Here is an 18,901-nt window from a genome sequence, read left to right on the forward strand (position 1 = left end):
TGGAATTTTATATTTTCTAAACCGGTCTGGTCTGGTGGGAGGCTTCGGCCGTGGTTAGTTACCGTCCTACCTGCAAAGCCATGCCGCCAAGCGAATTAGCGTTCCGGTACGATGCCGCGTTAAAACCAAAGAGGTATGATTTAATAACTGCCGTGCCACTTCCAGGTTAGCCCGCTTCCATCTTAGACTGCATCATCACTTACCACCAGATGAAAATAGAGTCAAAGGCTTACTTGTATCTGAACAAAAAAAAAACCAGAGTTAAAGGTCCAACTGATGACGGCGATGACAAGGACGATATTTTCGACTGAAAATCTAATCGGCTGATTAGATTAGATACAAATCAGACCGTAAAATATTATCAATAACAGAAGACGTAAATACTAACACTGAACATCAAAATGCACGACGGTATATTCTCGCTTATCCCCAGTTTCCGGGATGTAAACAGCGACTGCACGCTAGGATACCATCTATACCTAATAATCAATTGCAGCTTCACATTACAAATGGTCCCTGGGACTATAACGTTTATGACTTCGGGGGCTCTCAAATCATCAAATATTATAGGCTCTTAACTTCTCGGGCGCAACGTCGTGGGTAAGGCGCCATCTCCACGGACGTGAGAATCGCGGCGATAGTCTCGCCCTGCCACCAATTTCGATACATCTCCTATAGGTCAATCTCCACTATCACCGACGATAAAAGGTCGGCTCCTTGCGATTCCTTCGCCCGTAGGGATGCCGCCTCGGGCTGATTTTACAGACACGCTGATCGTTGCACTGGCGGGTCAGCAAGGCGTACCTACTTAGCTGGTCGCCGCATTTCTATCAGCGACCCGTTGCCTGATCAGCGGCGCCGATGCGCCTCGACGACGCGCGCGCACCTTTAGCACCGACGTTGATCAGCACTGACCTATCAGTGTAACCACAAAACGCTACATTGCAATGATGCATATTCAACTATCAGCGCCGACAGTCAGCGTGACTGTAAAATCAGCCTTAGCGGTATCAATGATACATTGTTTCCCCGAGGCCTCATCCATACATTGTCTGAGGTAAACGGTTATGTTCTCGTGAAACAGAAATATAGGGCTAATGCCAGGCAGTCATGTTAAACGTCCGATCTGACAGCTGCCCCGGGGATTACGTAACAACCTAACGATAGTCATTAGCAATCAATCTCGTGAATTCCGGTGGGTGGTAGACGCCTGGTCTGTGAAATTGGCGAAATGGGCCCTCGCGGTCAAATTGCGAAACCTCATGCAACCGGGTATTGGGATTAAAGACTTGATCGTGATCGATTTGAATTCATTTTTAGTGCTGAGTGAAGATCCTCGTTTAACGTATAAAAAGATATGGCCTTTCAAAGTATATTTGCATGTACCTGGTTGTTAGTACTAGTATGTTAGTTCATTTTAAAAGCTAATTCCAGCACCCAAAAAATACGTTATTAACTGAACACCAAACGTTCTGGTATACCTATGGTATATTTGTATTCGCCATTTGACTTCGCGATTCATTTTATTTCATTTTATCTGACCTCCGCAACGGTTACGGATGAACTGAAATATATACACTTCTGAGAGCAAGTGTTGATGTAATAGTAAGAAACCCTATCGGGGCGCTTTGGCCATCATTTTAGAGATGCACTCGCTCGTCCAACCACAGGGACGTTAGGGAAGACCGCGAGATGAACTTGAACATAGGGTTTTATCGAAATTGCAAGCGATACGGCTGATGGCTGCGGTCGGCGGCACGCGTTCGGAACACGTAGGGGCAATTGAAAAGAGCGCGAGAATTGAAGAGAGCTCGAGATGCGCGGGAATCGCAACGCAATTGATGCTGCGCGGCTGGTGAACAATACGATGTGCGTTGAAAATTGATGCGTTTTGCATAAAACTTAAACACTTTCACCGCGCTTCTTCGCGATCTGAACTCCGCGTCAGTTATAGACAAGGTTATGGATGAACGAGTAGCTCTGGTTTAAGAATAAGAATTTTGACTACTTATCGTTTACCTAATAGTCAAAATTCTTATTAATTTTACGGCACTGTGAGAATCCTCTGAAAATCAAAATCAGCAAATCTGCTGAAAAGAAGCGATCGCTAGTCGGTACTTTACCCTAAGAATGATTTTGTAAAGCGTGAAGCCAGAAGCTTGTAAAAGCTAGGATCCCTTGTTTGAGTATCTCCTCAAACAGGCCTAAAGGAGCAAAGACCGGAAGTTTTAACACCTACATCCGCAGCGTAACCAAGGTCAAGTCGGTGAAGCTGAATGAAGGGACGATGAAGCGAGTCAACTCACAGCAACCTATCATTACCTTGAGTACCAAACATAATAGCAATAGGAAATATGCTGTGAATCTTCCGGAGCGCATGTCCTGTAGACTACAGGTTGTTAACCCATACCGATCATTAACGTTTCCGCTGGTCACGCATATGAGTGTATGGGATGTTGCGACATCAGTTGTGGTACCTTTGTTATGCGTGTCATAATGTAGCCTGTAACGCGTGTACAGCATAACTACGTTACAGTTGAATTGAGGCGTGTTTTGACTCACTGCGTTTGTGAACGAAGTTATCAAAAATGTATCAAATGTTATTTATAAGTTATTCACATGTACCTATTACGCTCCCGTTGCACGCTCGTCTTGCCTGCGCAGTTAGAACTGCAAAGGCAAGATCGAGAACTGCATAGTCAAATCTTTAGAAGCTTATGGAAATGCGCGGGATACCGTCTTGCCATCCACACGCACGCACTTAACTGCTCAAACTGGCTTGTGCAGGTAAGCTCTCAGATAAGACGGAGCGTGTAGTCGGAGCTTCACAGCTACGCAGTGGTGGTAGATATATACTGTGCAGGTACTGTGTACAATGTACATCTCAACCTAGACTCTGACCGACTCTTTCTGTGGTAATCCTTATAGCTAAATGCTCATGCATGATCTCTTTCATTATTCAATTGACAGGGTTTTTTAACCCCCGACCCAAAAAGAGGGGTGTTATAAGTTTGACGTGTGTATCTGTGTATCTGTGTGTCTGTGTATCTGTGTGTCTGTGTATCTGTGTATCTGTGTATCTGTGTATCTGTGTATCTGTCTGTGGCATCGTAGCGCCTAAACGAATGAACCGATTTTAATTTAGTTTTTTTTGTTTGAAAGGTGGCTTGATCGAGAGTGTTCTTAGCTATAATCTAAAAAAAATGGTTCAGCCGTTTAAGAGTTATCAGCTCTTTTCTAGTTTTCTTGTAGAAAAGAAGGTTAGTTAACTGTTAGGTTCATAATATTATGTCAATAGACAAATGTCAAGCTGTCAAGATGGACGTTGCCTAAATACATGATTATTGATTTGAAAATGATGTTTTGGAAAACTCAAATACTTTGGATCGTCGGGGGTGTTATAAATTTTTAATTTACACTTGTTGGGATAGTAACGCGATGGGCTTGTAGGTCTTTTCGCATACGACTTGAATCTCGATGAATTCCTACTAGTGATAATAACAAGGGCAATCGTCAGCTCGACATGTTCCCTGAGGCAAAGAGAAATTGTAGTCATCAGTTCTCTTCAACCCTTGTGATCCATACTAATATTATAAATGCGAAAGTGTGTCTGTCTGTCTGTCTTTCTGTCTGTCTGTCTGCTACGTTTTCACGGCCCAACCGCTGAACCGATTTTGATGAAATTTGGTACAGACATGGGCTACATCCCGGGGAAGGACATAGGCTACTTTTTAGCCCGGAAAATCAAAGAGTTCCTGCGGGATTTAAAAAACCAAAATCCAGGCGGGCGAAGCCGCGGGCATCCCCTAGTATTAAATAGAGATGAGCTCACCTGTACGTAATTCGCCGCAAGTACCAAAATATCGTTATTTAATTTCTAAGTAAGCAAATTAATAGGGTATCTATTACAAACGTCTCACAAAAGCGTAATGAGAAGCGAACTCAGATGCCGCCGTAACCGAAAAAAACTGTACAAAAAATATGCTTGAAGAGCTGGTCAGAAACTTGTGGAGGTACTTCTTACTTGACAAAATAAAACGCGTAATCCCTCTTAATTTATCTTAGTTAAGCAACCCACCATCTACCTGCCGGTCGGTAGTGCACATGCATTTTTATGACGAAAGAAAGTTGGTTGAATCATAGACGGACGTGACAGAGATAGCCAAATATGGAAAAGGCTACAAATGCAAAAGCACGACTTAAATATAGCAGAAAAGAAATTAAGCAAAGAAAAGATATGCACATTAATATGTAGTTGAAAAACACGTTCATTAGAATAAGGCGACCCGAAATATCAGGCAGGTCGAGTTCTTTCTAATCCCTACATCAAATCACAACTCATAACCCTTCCTTTTGGCTTTGCCGCAGTCGGGTAGTAAGGGAAAGGACTAGAGTAATAGAAGGCTATATGCCCTAACTTTAATGGCCAAATGCCCTACGCCATTAAAGTTAAGTCAAAGAAATTTTGTCCAGACTTGTCAAAGTTCCCACCAGCTCTCCTATTACAGGACCTGAGGTCGCGTCGGCAACGTTACGCTCCGTCGAATTCAAGGGATAACCTGTCGAATTTTGATAGTCGCATTACGAGATATCTGATTAATTCAATGGCGCGGGTATTGTGTTACCCTTTTTTGTGTCCCTTCATTTACCCGCGTGTGGTGTGATTGATCGTCTTGAATTAATTTAAGCGTGTACGTGTTTAACCCGTTTCTTGTTACTTCATAACTTGGTGGAATTGGAATTAAACGTTTATGGACACCGACTTATAAGCTCATTCAAATTAATGCATTAAGAAATTGAAATTTTGTAATGAATCTGGACGACCGAAGCAAAGTAGACCACAAACCAGGTAAATAGGCATGTGATTGGGTGCGTTTATGTACCTAAGTAGTTATATGGTGTAAAGAATAATTTAGGGCTGGAGAACTTACAATGGGTTTCAGTTAGGTTTTTTTACGAAAAAAAAGCGATAGGTACTATTTACTACTGAATAAACATATTTTTTTTGTTGAAAATAGGTCGATCCGAAATATTTGGCAGATTGACTTAAAATGCCTTATTTCGAATTAACCACGGGACGCTGTGCTGGTAGGTACGAGTAAGTATAGAAATTTTCCAGGATAAGCTCAATGGACACGTACTTTAGAGCTAGGGGTCATACCTTAATATACGCTGAGGATTGCCACTGAGGGTGTTTTAGTGAGTAGAAATCCCACATAACCCCATATGTCCTCCTAAGAAACCAGGTATCATAAGAAGATTTCCCACCGTCAACAAAAAGGGCATAGAAAAGTTTTCTAAATGCAGAAATAATCCAAACAAAAGCGATAGGTCAAATCAATAGCATTCCATCGTACAACACTTAACATAATGCCAACGAACTAGGTTTATTTGTAAACGATGTGACATCGAATGAATCGCATCATGATCATGATTGATAACATAATTCATAAATTAGTTACAAGTCACACACAGCCGGGGCACGTTCCATGCATTTAGATCCCGAGATACATCCCATTGTATTTTTCAAGTAAGTCATGTTGCAATATACGAGTACGATACAATAATCGGGTACACAGCCCAGTGAGATGATGTCAACGGAGCAGCAAACCTCATAGGTACATACTCATAAAACTTCCACATTTGATGAAAAGAGTTACTTTCTAAGTAATATAAATTAAAAACACTACTCATATCATAACGTAATAGCGTGATGGTGTAGGTTTGTCCTTCAATCACGCCGCAACAAAGCCTACGGATCGACCTCATTTTTTGTATGAATATTGAATATACTTAAAGACTTGGGGGATAACATAGGCTAAGTACTTTCATCCCAGAAAATTAAGTGTTCCCACGGGATTTTAAAAATTCTGAACCGACTCGGACCAAGTCACGGGCGTCACTTATTTATTACATATAGTAAGGTGCGAGCTAAACTAAAAGCTCAATATTTTCTTTCCTTTCTATATACTTTCTTCTGTATCTTGTATTGTTTCCGTGTCTTTATGTGTGCTAAATGAATAAAACCGCGGCGTATGAGAATATCTACAAGAGACCTATGCCCACCGGTGGACGTCTATCAGTTGACGACGACGTTGAAAGCAAATACAGCGCTAATGTTACTACTGAATAAAACGCGCTACTGGTGGCTCTTGCCGTCAATCAGGTTGGCCTTGGATTTGCAGGAATTGCACCTCTAGTACTATAAGTTATAACAATATCTCAATGACACAGCCCGTCACTCGTGGGAAGACCGAGATAAGATCGTACTTTCATCCGATCACGCATGATTTAAGTGCGAACCTCACAACAATGCTGAAGAACGGTCACGTATTCGAAAACAAACAAATGTTTGTTGAAGAGAAATTACACTTAGGTGGTACATAGAGAATAAGTACACATAAACGTAATAAGTAGGTACGTAGCAGTATAAACGTCTTCTAACTATCGCACTGGATTTATAAGATACTAGCTGACGCCCGCGACTTCGTCCGCGTGGATTTAGGTTTTTCGAAATCTCGTGGGAACTCTTTGGTTTTCCGGGACAAAAAGTAGCCTATGGGCTAAAAGTAGCCTAATCCAGGATATTATCTATCTTCATTCCGAATTTCAGCCAAATCCGTCCAGTAGTTTTTGCGTGAAGGAGTAACAAACACACACACACACGCACACGCACACGCACACGCACACGCACACGCACACGCACACACACACACTAACTTTCGCCTGAGTCTCAGGCGGCATAATATAATTGTGGCGTGTGGATGTCGCTAAAAGAGACTTACTAGGATGCTCAGTTTGCTCAGGCTGTGTATTTTAACATTGTACTATATTTATATTTATGAACTCAGATTTTTTTTCCTCTTTCATTTGATATCCCACTCGATAGAAAAAAAAATTTTGGAGACGTCTACTTGTTTGGATGTAACATCCGTCAGGTCGATTTATTTCGTATAAAATGTAGCCTATGTCACCTGGACCATAATAACGAATCGATTGACACTTCATTCATCAAAATCGGCTCACTAGTTCAGGCGCTACGGTGGAACACGGAGAACATACATACATACACAGAATGCTAAAATCATAACCCTTCCTTTTGGCTTTGCCGTAGTCGGGTAAAAAGACGCAACTTCAATCCGCGTATCTATTCGAAGTTAGTCGATAAGGGCAATAAAACTCGGGCAAAACGATTGATTTGTACTGTATACACTACATGCCACGCTCGGAGCGTGTGTACCCGGAGCGTGTGTACACCTCGGAGCGAGTGGAGATATCACCGAAACTTCCCCAATAAAGACGCGGAATTGCGGAGAATCACGCAGGGTCGATAAGGCTGTGTCTTTGACTCGATACAATTAAATGACTCATTGAGTTTTCGCTTGACTCTTTTACATTAAAAATCTTAGCCCTACCTTGAAAGCCTTGAAATCTGTGAATATCTTATTAACTTTACCTTAACTCTGAGTTTCACTTTATCGTGGAACTAAAGTGTCTACCTTATTTGGCAAAAAATAATTGTCTTTGCCATTAAGAATAAGAGAGCCCTGATGTGAATTTAGAAAGATGAACGAATTAAAAAGGATTTCTTATTGCGAACAAAATATATGAAAATATTGGTAGAGAAATAAGGAGAAAAGTATTCAAAGGCGGCATTATTGCTAGACCCAATCTTTGATAGACAATCTTTGGTGATGAATGCGTATAACATTCGTATAATTTCGTTTGTCCTTGTAATCCGAGAATAAAATAAACAAAGCGCTACAGTCTACACTCTATATCAGATGAGAGATCAAAAATATTTTGTTAAAGACAACTTCAATGAACACTGAAAATTGGCACGCATTATAAAGTCTCCAGTTCACAATGGCCAAACGCATTCGGCGAATGCCAGTCAACGTGAATGCTGGGCCAAAATCAGCCACAGTCGTTAAGCCGACAAAAAGTAGCAGGATGTGGCTTCGCCGATTAGATACCTAGGTACTTTGTATTTGGTTCGAACCTATGCAAACTTGGCATACTGCGTGGCGAGCTCTAGCCGACGTTGTAGGTTTTCATACATACTTACACCTCAATATTTTCAACATCACAAAACGAGGTTTTCTAGATATCTTGGCGCAATTTGAAACCAGCGTCTACATAAACAGCGGCCTTTGGCGAATGTGTGCAAGAGCCATGAAAGGGGCATTACGACTCGCTACAGATACTCATAAATCACGAGCGTATAGGTACTCCTAAACAATTTCAGACGCATGGCGTACGGATTAGACTCGGAACGGAACACGTAAATAGATATTTGCGCTGTTAAGTCGTAAATTATAGTGTGTGGAAGCGAGAGCCAGGGTGGCCTTATAGAACGATCGTCAATAGCGTTGTTCCTATTGCGACTAATATTGAAACAATGCATCTACGCTGAGTCTGTTTGACTCTATATGCACGGTGCGAATTGATTAAAAAAAAATTGTTCGCTATTAAGAAGTGGCTAGGACAAAGACCACAGCTAATGAACTTAATAATTGATAACGGTATGCAAAAGTAGTTTTGCAAGTTTTAGATTTTGGTTACGCTCAGTAATTGGAGGCTTTAATGCAAAAAGTTGATAAGTCACAAATCCTTAATTTAATAGGTTGTGTTTACAACTTACAATACTGTTCAAGAAGAGAACGAATATATCGAATTTTAGCATCGAAAACGTGATTTGGAAAAAAAAGGTGATGTTTTTTTTATGACATATCTGTTTTAGTATTAGGTGGTATTAGTAACGTTCAAGATTAAAAATATCGATAAAGACAAGTGTTTTAGCCTGCGTTACCACTTCATAAATGACAAAAATGAACTTAGACATTTTTTGCATTGGAACTTGCAATTAGTAACGATCTAAACTTCGCTAAACAATAATCTAAGCTAAGCAACGTCTGTGCTTCTTTATTTAAACAAAACATTGAGTAACAGTTCTACGTTAATAAACTTGAAGATAAAAGTCCGAATTTTACGATTCCATAGACAATTTGTCGTAGAAGAAGCGAATCAGCAACGTATTTTACTGTATTATCCGGGACCACGACATTTATGATCCCGATTTGACCGTTAGACAAAAAGATTATTCGTTCCACGTCTTAGTTTAGTGTCCTGTACCAGGAGATTCCGTTACGTTAGTTATCTAATACATAGGTTGTAAACTACTATTGGACGGTGTGTACGAACTGCGTGGGCAGAAATATTGGGCTTCGGCGACATAAAAAGTATCATAACATCGTAAAGCCTGTTATTTCATTCTTCCCATTCCGTGGTTATTTCTTTTAACGTTTTTACTCTAGGTGATTCGAAGCGAATTGTTTTTTTACTATCGTGCTCATCGCAATTCTCTAGGAGGGAAATGTTATAGAATGTTTCTAGCTATCGTACAAAAAAATCAAGAAATAACAACCCCTTGTTACAGTTTCATTTTTGTTGTTACCTAAGTGTGTTTTTTTTTTGTATTTATTTTCTTTGCTGTAGATGTAGTTGATTAAAGGTTTTGTATTTATTTATTATCTCATATAGTAATATTTAGGTACATGTGATAATTTCCTTAAATCTAGATAGTGTACCTATATCCTTCCTATATTTTCTTTCGCTTGGATTTAATGTTACTTCGTAGTGAATTCGGTTCCTACATACATAATACAGATTTTCGTACAATTCTTTCGGACTTTTTGGTTTATTTTGATTGAATAACACAACTTTTCCATTTATAACTTTTGTAGCCTAAGGGATAATATCCACTCATAACTCAGCTAGTGTATCAATACCTTTTACTCTCTGTAGAGTTCTTGGCGTGTTAAATGAGTTTAGAAAAGATATCAAATGCTTTAATTTAGGTGACTGTATATAAGTAAATAATATAATTATAATATAAGTGTTGCAATAACGTATTAATGAACTTGATCACCCCAACCCCAACATCTGGCCTTTGAAATATTCATACACTTGCTGGATTAAATAAGAATTTCCCAATGCTACCTTCGCACGGTCTATTAGCAAGAATGTATCTGCAGCATGAATATGTAATACCCGATTTCTCTGCCAAATGGTGGGACGACTATACTCTTTAGCGATATCCGGACGCCGAACCAGGGGTCACGGTCAGGCTACACATTAAACTCCACCTTGATCTGGATATTTTATGTACGAAGGCCAGACACAAACAAAATATTAACATAAAATACGCTTGCGGCCAATAAAAAGTAACGCTTGCGTTCTAAATGACGATGTTGAACGTAGACCAATAGAAACGGTTATTATAGACAAATTTACTGCAGAACCCAAAAAAAGAAATAAGATAAACTCTACCCTACTAATATTACAAAGTAAAGTGTTTGTTGGTCTGTCCGTTTATCACGTCGCAATAGACCTACAGAATCAGATCGACGTGATTTTTGTATGGATATAATATGTGTCTTATTCTGTCTTAAACCTGGAAATCAAAAAACTTTAATCCACGTGGATGAAGTCGCGAGCATTATCTAGTAAATAAAAGTAATTAATAATTTCAAATGGAAACGAACCATATTGATCATAAACACAAATAAAAAACAAATCCAATGTAAACAAATGTCCGTTCAATTTACGGACAATTCTTCATGACACCCGGCGGCGATTTGCAAATCTCGTTTACCCCGGGCTCAGTTACCAATTTCAGCAATCAAAAAAAAAGAAAAACGAAATCTAAATAGAAACATGTCCCAATAAAATTTATGTACTAAGGTTACACAAATGATCCACATAATGTAATAGAAAGGTTCATCATCGTCATTGTCAACGGATAGACGTCCACGGATGGACATCGCTCTCTTATAGGGACTTCCAACCGTCTTATGCCGCTTGAATTCCGACGGTTCCCAGCGACTCGATGGATGTCGTCTATCCACCTAGTGGGAGGTCTTCAAGCGCTGTCCTTGCCGGTGCGAGGTCACCTTTCTAGTACCTTGGGACCCCAACATCTATCGGTTTTTTGAACTACGCGCCCTGCCCATTGCCACTTCAGATTCGCAACTCACTGAACTATGACGGTCCCACTCTAGTTATCCAGAATGGAAAGGTTACGTATTTTTAAATTTAGTATTTGAAACTCTTACACAAGTAGTCCACAAAATCATCTATAAAATTTTTTGAACGGATTTTATAGTTTCTGAAAAATAAACTCTCAAATCTCAGCACTCAACCATGTTATGCGGAAGCTATGACCTGTGACAAAGGAACATAAAAAATACAGCCGAATTGAATGGATTTGGAACTGTGTCAACAGAATTCAAATACACATACCTAAGCAAAACAAGGAAACGAACGACAGTAGTAGGTATAATAGGTATAATAAATACTGTAGGAAAAAAATTGGTGCAGGAAAATGGGAATGAATGAATCATTATTATGGACTCATTTTGAATTCTTCCAAGCTATGATACTTATTAGAGAGATTAATTGGCCCAAATGCATTATTTTTAAGCTTATTATGTAGGTACACTAAAACAATGAACAAATTCCTTTATTATCAACGATATGTGTGACTTCGGTTCGTCTTATGACGAATTTGGGGTACACATAACCGGAATCGTTTTCCACACGGCCGCGGCATGCAAGTCTCTTGGTGGTAGGTATAGAGCTCTGACCATTTGACAGACTAGGACTTAAATCTTTGCCTAGGTCCTAATGGTCACTACTACCAAAAGAAATACATACCTTGATTACGAAACGCCGTACAAAGTGTTACAGATGGGACTATAGTATGTGCGATTGATACAAAGTGAAATACACGAAATTTTTATCCGCCAGACAAAAAATTTTAGTCCCTAGTGTTTGTTTTCTAACTGTAAGATAAAATAAAAGTAGGTCAACACAAAACCACAATATGATATGGAACCACGTATGACATTTGTACGATAAAATTCGATAGTAAAAAACAGTTATGGTACAACGTATGACATATTTTGTACGGTAAAATTCGGTGGTAAAAAACAAAGGCAGTAAATCAAAGTGCATTCGCAGCCCACACGACGCGAAGCAGGCTACGCGAACCGGCAGCGATCCTCGGAATTCGTAAACGCCCACACCTTGCCGACCATTCTTCAGATTGTTCATAAAAAAATGCTTAGTAGACGAATGCGAGTTAAATACCCGTTCAGAGGGTTCTGTGTTACTACTAAGCTTTGACGCTGAGAGGACGATTATTTTTAGGTTCAGGTTCTCAAAACTACGAACATTTCTCTAAGTGATATACTAAGTATATTGCAAGTATAGCAAGTTTGGCCTAAGCCTCATTCTGAGAGGTGACTCTACGAGGTACCAAATTCTAAACGGCTGTATGGAGATCCTATTATAATGTATGCATCCTAATATTATGATCCTATTAAAATGTGAGTATGTAACGAGAAGAATTTCTGAATCCTGTTAGAGAACTCTAAAATTGCGATTCAATGGATAGGTTAGGTGTAGGTAGGTACTTCACTCATTATGTATGACCTTTAAAAGTTACTTGAATCAGCAAAGATATTAACATACGAGTATTATGCCTTATTAGGAAATGAATTGGTTGGAAATAGACTATCAAAATCTAGCAGACAACGTCAGCATTGCAACTTATATTAAGTTTGTATGTAGGTATGTCTTGAAAATATGATTGTTAAAATTAACACTTAACTAAGCAGGCTATATACACAGTATAACGGGAGAAACAGTAGTCAAACGGTTTTGGTCTCGTCGTAAATGACGGATGACCATAACAACTCTTCAATATATTTAGGGCCCTAACCAGCTTTAACTACCTAGGTAGCTTTGTCCTGCACGATGCAAGGCTTCGGCGAACCTCTGTATGTAATATCATTATTCCTAATCTGTGCTATAGGGGAACATGTATGCTGAGTTGAGGAAAATTGGTTCCGAAAGATAGCAAAAGATAAAAGATGAAGATTACCCACGCCGTCGTTTCATTCGCTGGCATAAGAACGTGATGCGGCGTACAAATTAATCAAATGAAACGTGCTATTTTAATTAATGCCATTAGATAATTCTAGCAAGTTGAACGCACGCACGTGCTGATCATCTAGTCCAGCTATTTTGCCGTGTCTGTATACTGTATCGTACCTACTTATTCATTGTAAAATGTCTCCTGAGTGAGTTTTATGTTGGGCCATAGGGACTTTACAAATTTTTTGTTTGTAAAAATAAGGTTACATGACGTAACGTAAACTAACGTTATAGGTTATAGGTAGGTAGATCTCAGAGTACCTACCCGTCTTAATTTAAATCTCTGCTTCAACAAAACTACATACTTATACATACATTTAATTTTATTCTTATAGCTTATGTCATAAAATCTTTAGCGTTCCTCAACTTAGGTATGTTTCGTGCGTTTAGCTATAAAAGTTACAGTAGGTAGGTACTTACTAAAATATTGTGTAGATAGTAAAACCTCAACGTTCTAAAGCTAAGTTATCTGTCAATAAACTTCTCGTTTATTGTCTGATGGTTTTATCATACCAAACACTTACCACAAACTTAGATTACGATACGCTTTCATATATTATTAAGTGGCTCGGATGAAATTGCGGTTAGTATCGGTTCCCGAAATCTTCCAATCGAAAATAGTGCAAGCGACCTCGTAAATAAAGTCCACATTTCCGTTATCTAACTGTTATCTGTGTTACGCAACACATTCTGTATCACATTACAGAGTAAACGATCCGACCTTCGCACGCTTCGCTGGACTTTCCCGCAACACGACCTTACAATGCTCCAATCGAGCTTTATTCCATCGATGTTTCCAATCCACTAAAGGCAAAAACATTTTCAAGACGATCAATACTAACCCGTTTAGGTAATAAGCTGAACATCAAAAATATTAGGGCAATAAATTTGAATTAGCTAAGCCACATAAATAACGACGCCACGCAGAGTAAAATAAATAAGAGGTTAGGGTCGTGGTATATTGGACATCGCCGGTGAGATATAAAGGCCTTTAAAATGCACATAAATTTATAATTATTATTATTGATATGGGCGCAAAAATATGCGCAAAAAATACTCTAATCACCAGGCTCAAAATAATAATAAACTTTATTGAGCCGCTCAATATAGCTCATAAAGTTTATATTAGTATAGGTGACCTTGCACAACCCTCAGAATCCGACACGATACCTAAAGATCCTCGAAAATCTGATATAAAACTATTTTAGGACAGCGTTTTTACTGCTTGATATACATAAAATGAGATATTGTAAACAAAATGATTATATGGATGTTAACGCTTTTTTTATTTATATACCTTAATTATGACAAGTTGATAGCGCGTTCGCGGCCTATAGAAAGTAATGTAGATCGTGCCTTAACTTATCTATGGTCAACTGTCGTATTTATGAATTGTCAAAATATGTATAATACCGTCACTTGTAACAAGACGTTGAACGAATACACACACTCCGCTGAAGATGAAGAGATAGTTTTATTTGTTCCTTCCGGCGTACCTAAAAATAGAAGATCTGCCCATCGGATCTTCGGTGTTAGCTACAATAGCTAACAATGGAATTTACATTAAAAGTAAAAACATCGTATTCTTATTGCGCATAACAATGTGACACTTTCATATTTGCTAAATGAAAAAGAAAGCAAGGAGGTGTGACCCCTTCGTGACCTGGTGCTTAGCAGATTTAAATCTGACGAACTAGTGCTAATTGCACCAAGGAAAGCGACTTACGAAAGGCACGAGAATATAATATGAAGATAGATAACTTATATGCAGACTCTATTAAATTAATTTTTTAATGAGATGATAAGATTAATATTATCAAACTCTACAAATAAATAAATATTAATTAGATGATTTTTTTATTGTATTGAGGAATTATATTAATGTTACAGACACGCAATATAGAATAGAGATTTTTTTTTAAAAGAATATTAGCCATGTTAATCATGACTAATATTCCCCTTTCCCCTCCAACTAAGCGCAAAGCTGTATTAGGAGTAGGTACGACAATAGTGCAACGGGTGGGGTTTGAACCGCTGACCTTTTAGAATTCAGTCGGCTCCTCAACTTGTTGAGCTATTGAGGCTCAATTGATTGTGGAAACCAAACAAAGGGAATAGACAAGTTAATTACAAGGAAGAAATTACATTCTTCACGAGATTGGAACAGAGCAAAAATAAACAAAAGACAATTCTGAGTTGCGTGCAAATCAAGCGAAGCACCTCGGTTATGTTCTATAATGAACTGCAACAAATCGAATGCAGTTGAAATGCGATCGCTGCGTAAATTGTCAGCACCAGCGGTTTGAACATGCAATGAAGATAAATTGCGGCAGTATGAATGAGCACTTGAGCAGCTCCGATAAGATGAATCAATGGAGAGTTTAATGAATACGTAAAATATTCCGCTTGTCCGCGACAGTCCTGTAGTACTCATTCAAAAGAGAGAGCGTAAATGGAAAAGAATGCAAGCTTAAAGATAGGCGCATTCGAAATAGAGCAAAAGAGATATAAAATATTCTATGGTAAGGAAATAAAGTGAAGCGGTTTAATCAATAATGAGCAACAAATCGAATGCAATTGAAATGGACCCAGGCTGTCGCCAATAAGGGACCTGGCGATCACGAGGCAGTCTACGGGCAGTAGGCCGCGGCAGTCGGAGGGATGCACAAAGGCTCATCATGCACATAAGTGCTGTCAACAGCATCATTTGCAGTGCAACACAGATTTCACTTCAACAGTATCCTCAAGCCGCCCACCATCACGGTGGGCGTGCAGTGCAGCGGGCAGGCCGCCGCCGCCCCACAAGCCGTGCAAGCAGATCCACCACACAGGAACAGCAATCAGGCCTCTCCACTCTCGGAGCTGCTGATCTCGAAGGAGACGGTCATGCTCATGCGCAGCTTCATAGAAAATGACGAGAGCAACGTGTTCGGCGTGCAGCTGGATCGTTACGATTCAGACGACGAGTACAAGAGGCAGTTCTTCTACCGGCTCAACCCTGTCGCCTACTTGGAGAGATGTCCTCAAATATCGCGCATGCTACGGGACAGAGCCAGCATGGCTGACTCCGTCTCGAACACCAGCGCCGGCCAAACGAGGTACACCTCCAGCGCGCTGTCCAGCTCCACCACCAGCTCCGACCGCCGCGTCCGCCGCACGCGCCGCGCCCGCCCACGCGGCTCCTCTTCCGACTCGGACGCCTGGCTGCCTCCCAAACGGCGAAGAACTCGACAACTAGATACAAAACAAACCTAAGTTATAGAGATAATCAGTCTACATAAAAGAAAATTCAAGTTTTGTGATTGAACCCGTGGTTCGAGCTATATGCCAAATGTCCATCAATAAAAATTGTAAAAGTTGCATATTTTTGATTTATTACGGGTGTTGAAACCCTCTATTGTCAATAACAATTGAGTCAAGAAACCAGACATCGCAAATGGATAGATTGTAGACAGACCCACATCAACAAAAACCTTTTAAAAGCTTTTAAGAGATAAACTTATTCCCAAGTAACCATTAGAAAGATGCAACATGTCGCAGACACACAGCTTATCAATACCAAGCATGGGAAAGCATCATCGTCGCGACGGCGCAAATGCACAAAAACCCAAAACTGCAGCGATAAACAAAAATGCAGACATCCATTAGTGACAAACACCAGAACCCCCAAGGCCTACGTTACTGTAGAGCGACCCCACCAATCTACCCACGCGGTGCTGCATATAAATATGTCATCCCCCAGGAATAGCGTCATTCCGGTTCTACAAGTAACTCTACGAACGCGTCGCGTAGAAGCTCCAACTCGCTTCACCCTCGCAATCGTTAATACCGCGAATCATTTTTATATAAATTTAATTAAACTCATTATCAAGAAATAATTGTAAAATTCGGCTTATAAATCGAAACCTCATCCAAAAGACTTTCAATTCACCACCGGCTTCACTGCAAGACAACAGCGGCTGGCGGCGGCGGTCTCACACCAGCGGTCAGCGCGGCGGCAGCCTTCTACTGAGGAGTCAGCACTCCTTAACTGGTGCCAGCGGTAACGCTTCCTCGCGTCGGGCTACAAGAAGCGAAGTTCGTCGTAAGAAGCGGAGAACCAACCCTATGAAGAAAGCAGTTCTTCTTCTGGCTGCCCTGTAAGCGTCCTTCCTTATTTTCTGCTCCTTTTTCTATTGTATTATATTGTATTGTGTTACCATTTTTTAATTTCAAAATGGCTCTCAATCATTCGACAATCGAAAAATATTTGCCAAAATACGACGGCGACAGAGATACTTTAGACTTTTTTATTGAACAGGTCACTGTTTTAGCTAGGGCTGCGGATACTGATGCCAGGGCTCTATTTCCCATTATTTTAAAAAGTAAATTACGGGGAGAAGCTATAAAAGCGGTGGCTCATGTGCCAAATGGTACAATTGAGGAATTAATTCACGCATTAAACTTAAAATTCGGGGACAATAGGTCACTTGAACAAATTATTTCAGAAATAACGCGAATAAAACGTTTGTTTAACGAGTCGCAGCTACAATTCGCGGATAAAATTAAAAATCTACTCTATTCGGCAAAAAATAAAGCTAAGAATGCACAAGCCCAAACAATATTAGAAAATGTGTGTATTGATCAATTATATCAAAATTTAGATTTGTCAACAGATAGGCTAATCAGATCTGCTGAACATGCAACATTTGATGAGGCCTATAATCATCTCAGGCACGAATTAGAACTTCATCCAGAATATTTCGCAAAAAAGTTAGAAAAAGCAAAAGTAAAATCTTTCCGCAATTTTCCCAAGAAATCCAATTGGAATGAAAAACCATTCCAATTAGGCCCAAATCCTATTAGGCCCTTATGGCAAAATAATAGCAATCAGAATATTCCTATAAATAACAGGGAAAATAACCAGCAATTACCATTGCAAAATAATAATCATTGGACGAACATGCCGCGACCTACTCCCGAGCAGTGGCGAAAAATGTTTCCGCCACAGCAAAATCCTCGACAAACAGACAATGATGTTAGTATGAGGACAGTAGGAAAAAAATCTCATAGAAGTCAATCAAATAGGCCGTTTAATAGGGCAGAAATAAATAATATTATGTCAGAAAATGTAGATTCTGAAAATGAAGAATGTGCAGATTTTTTTCAAGAAAATGCAGGAAGCCAGGAATTAGGCTAAAATTAAATTCTTTCGATAAGGACTACCTGCCTTACTTAGTAATAAATGAATGGGCAGGAAAATTTCTCATAGATACAGGTAGTACAAGATCGTTAATTAAGCCTTCTTTTATAAATAAATATAAGGATTCGTCTAAAATTAAAAATGTAAATTTTACAATTACGACAGCGCATAATTCTACTAGGCATAACGGTGCAATTGATTTAAACCTGAAAACATTGGGCGAAGACGTAAACCATGAATTTTTGTTGTACGAATTTGACCCAAAATATACAGGTATCATAGGCGTAGATATTATACGAAAAATAAACGCTGTTTTAAACCTTGCAACATGCCAATTTATAACTCCAAATAAAATAATAAATATTTTTATTGATCATCCAGAGCGAGTCTTAAAAATCGACGCACTCTCGGATAATCTCGTCACTTGTAAATCAAGAAAACCTGATGGCGATTACCTAGTTCCTCAAATCGATGCTAGGAGCGTCACAGTTCATGAATGTTTAGTTTCCGTTCGTGACGGTGAATTTAGGATAGGAATGACAAACAATGGCACGAGACCAGTTTCTATAATAAATAATCTAGATAAATTTTTGAAGGAAATACCTGATAGTTTAGTACCTATTTCGGAAAAATTGGAAAGAGTGAAGGTTCACAACACTTCCTCTGAAAATAAATTGTTGATCCGCGCAGATCATATGAACTCCGAAGAAAAGGCAA

The 18,901-nt window shown here is 39.4% G+C and overlaps 1 protein-coding gene and 1 long non-coding RNA gene across 4 annotated transcripts in view; both read right to left on the reverse strand.

The window, feature by feature from the left end:
* Nucleotides 1-18,901, reverse strand: part of LOC123869194 (CCR4-NOT transcription complex subunit 6) — a 318,277-nt gene that overhangs the window by 195,176 nt on the left and 104,200 nt on the right. The gene's annotated exons all lie outside the window — the stretch shown is intronic.
* On the reverse strand, nucleotides 902-10,345 carry LOC123869223. The gene is made up of 3 exons (XR_006796839.1): nucleotides 10,333-10,345; nucleotides 7,668-7,672; nucleotides 902-1,000 (listed from the first exon to the last, which is right to left on the reverse strand). It is a non-coding gene; the product is annotated as an uncharacterized LOC123869223 (long non-coding RNA).

This window comes from Maniola jurtina, chromosome 10 (genome assembly GCF_905333055.1).
Source record: "Maniola jurtina chromosome 10, ilManJurt1.1, whole genome shotgun sequence".
NCBI classification, from domain to species: domain Eukaryota; kingdom Metazoa; phylum Arthropoda; class Insecta; order Lepidoptera; family Nymphalidae; genus Maniola; species Maniola jurtina.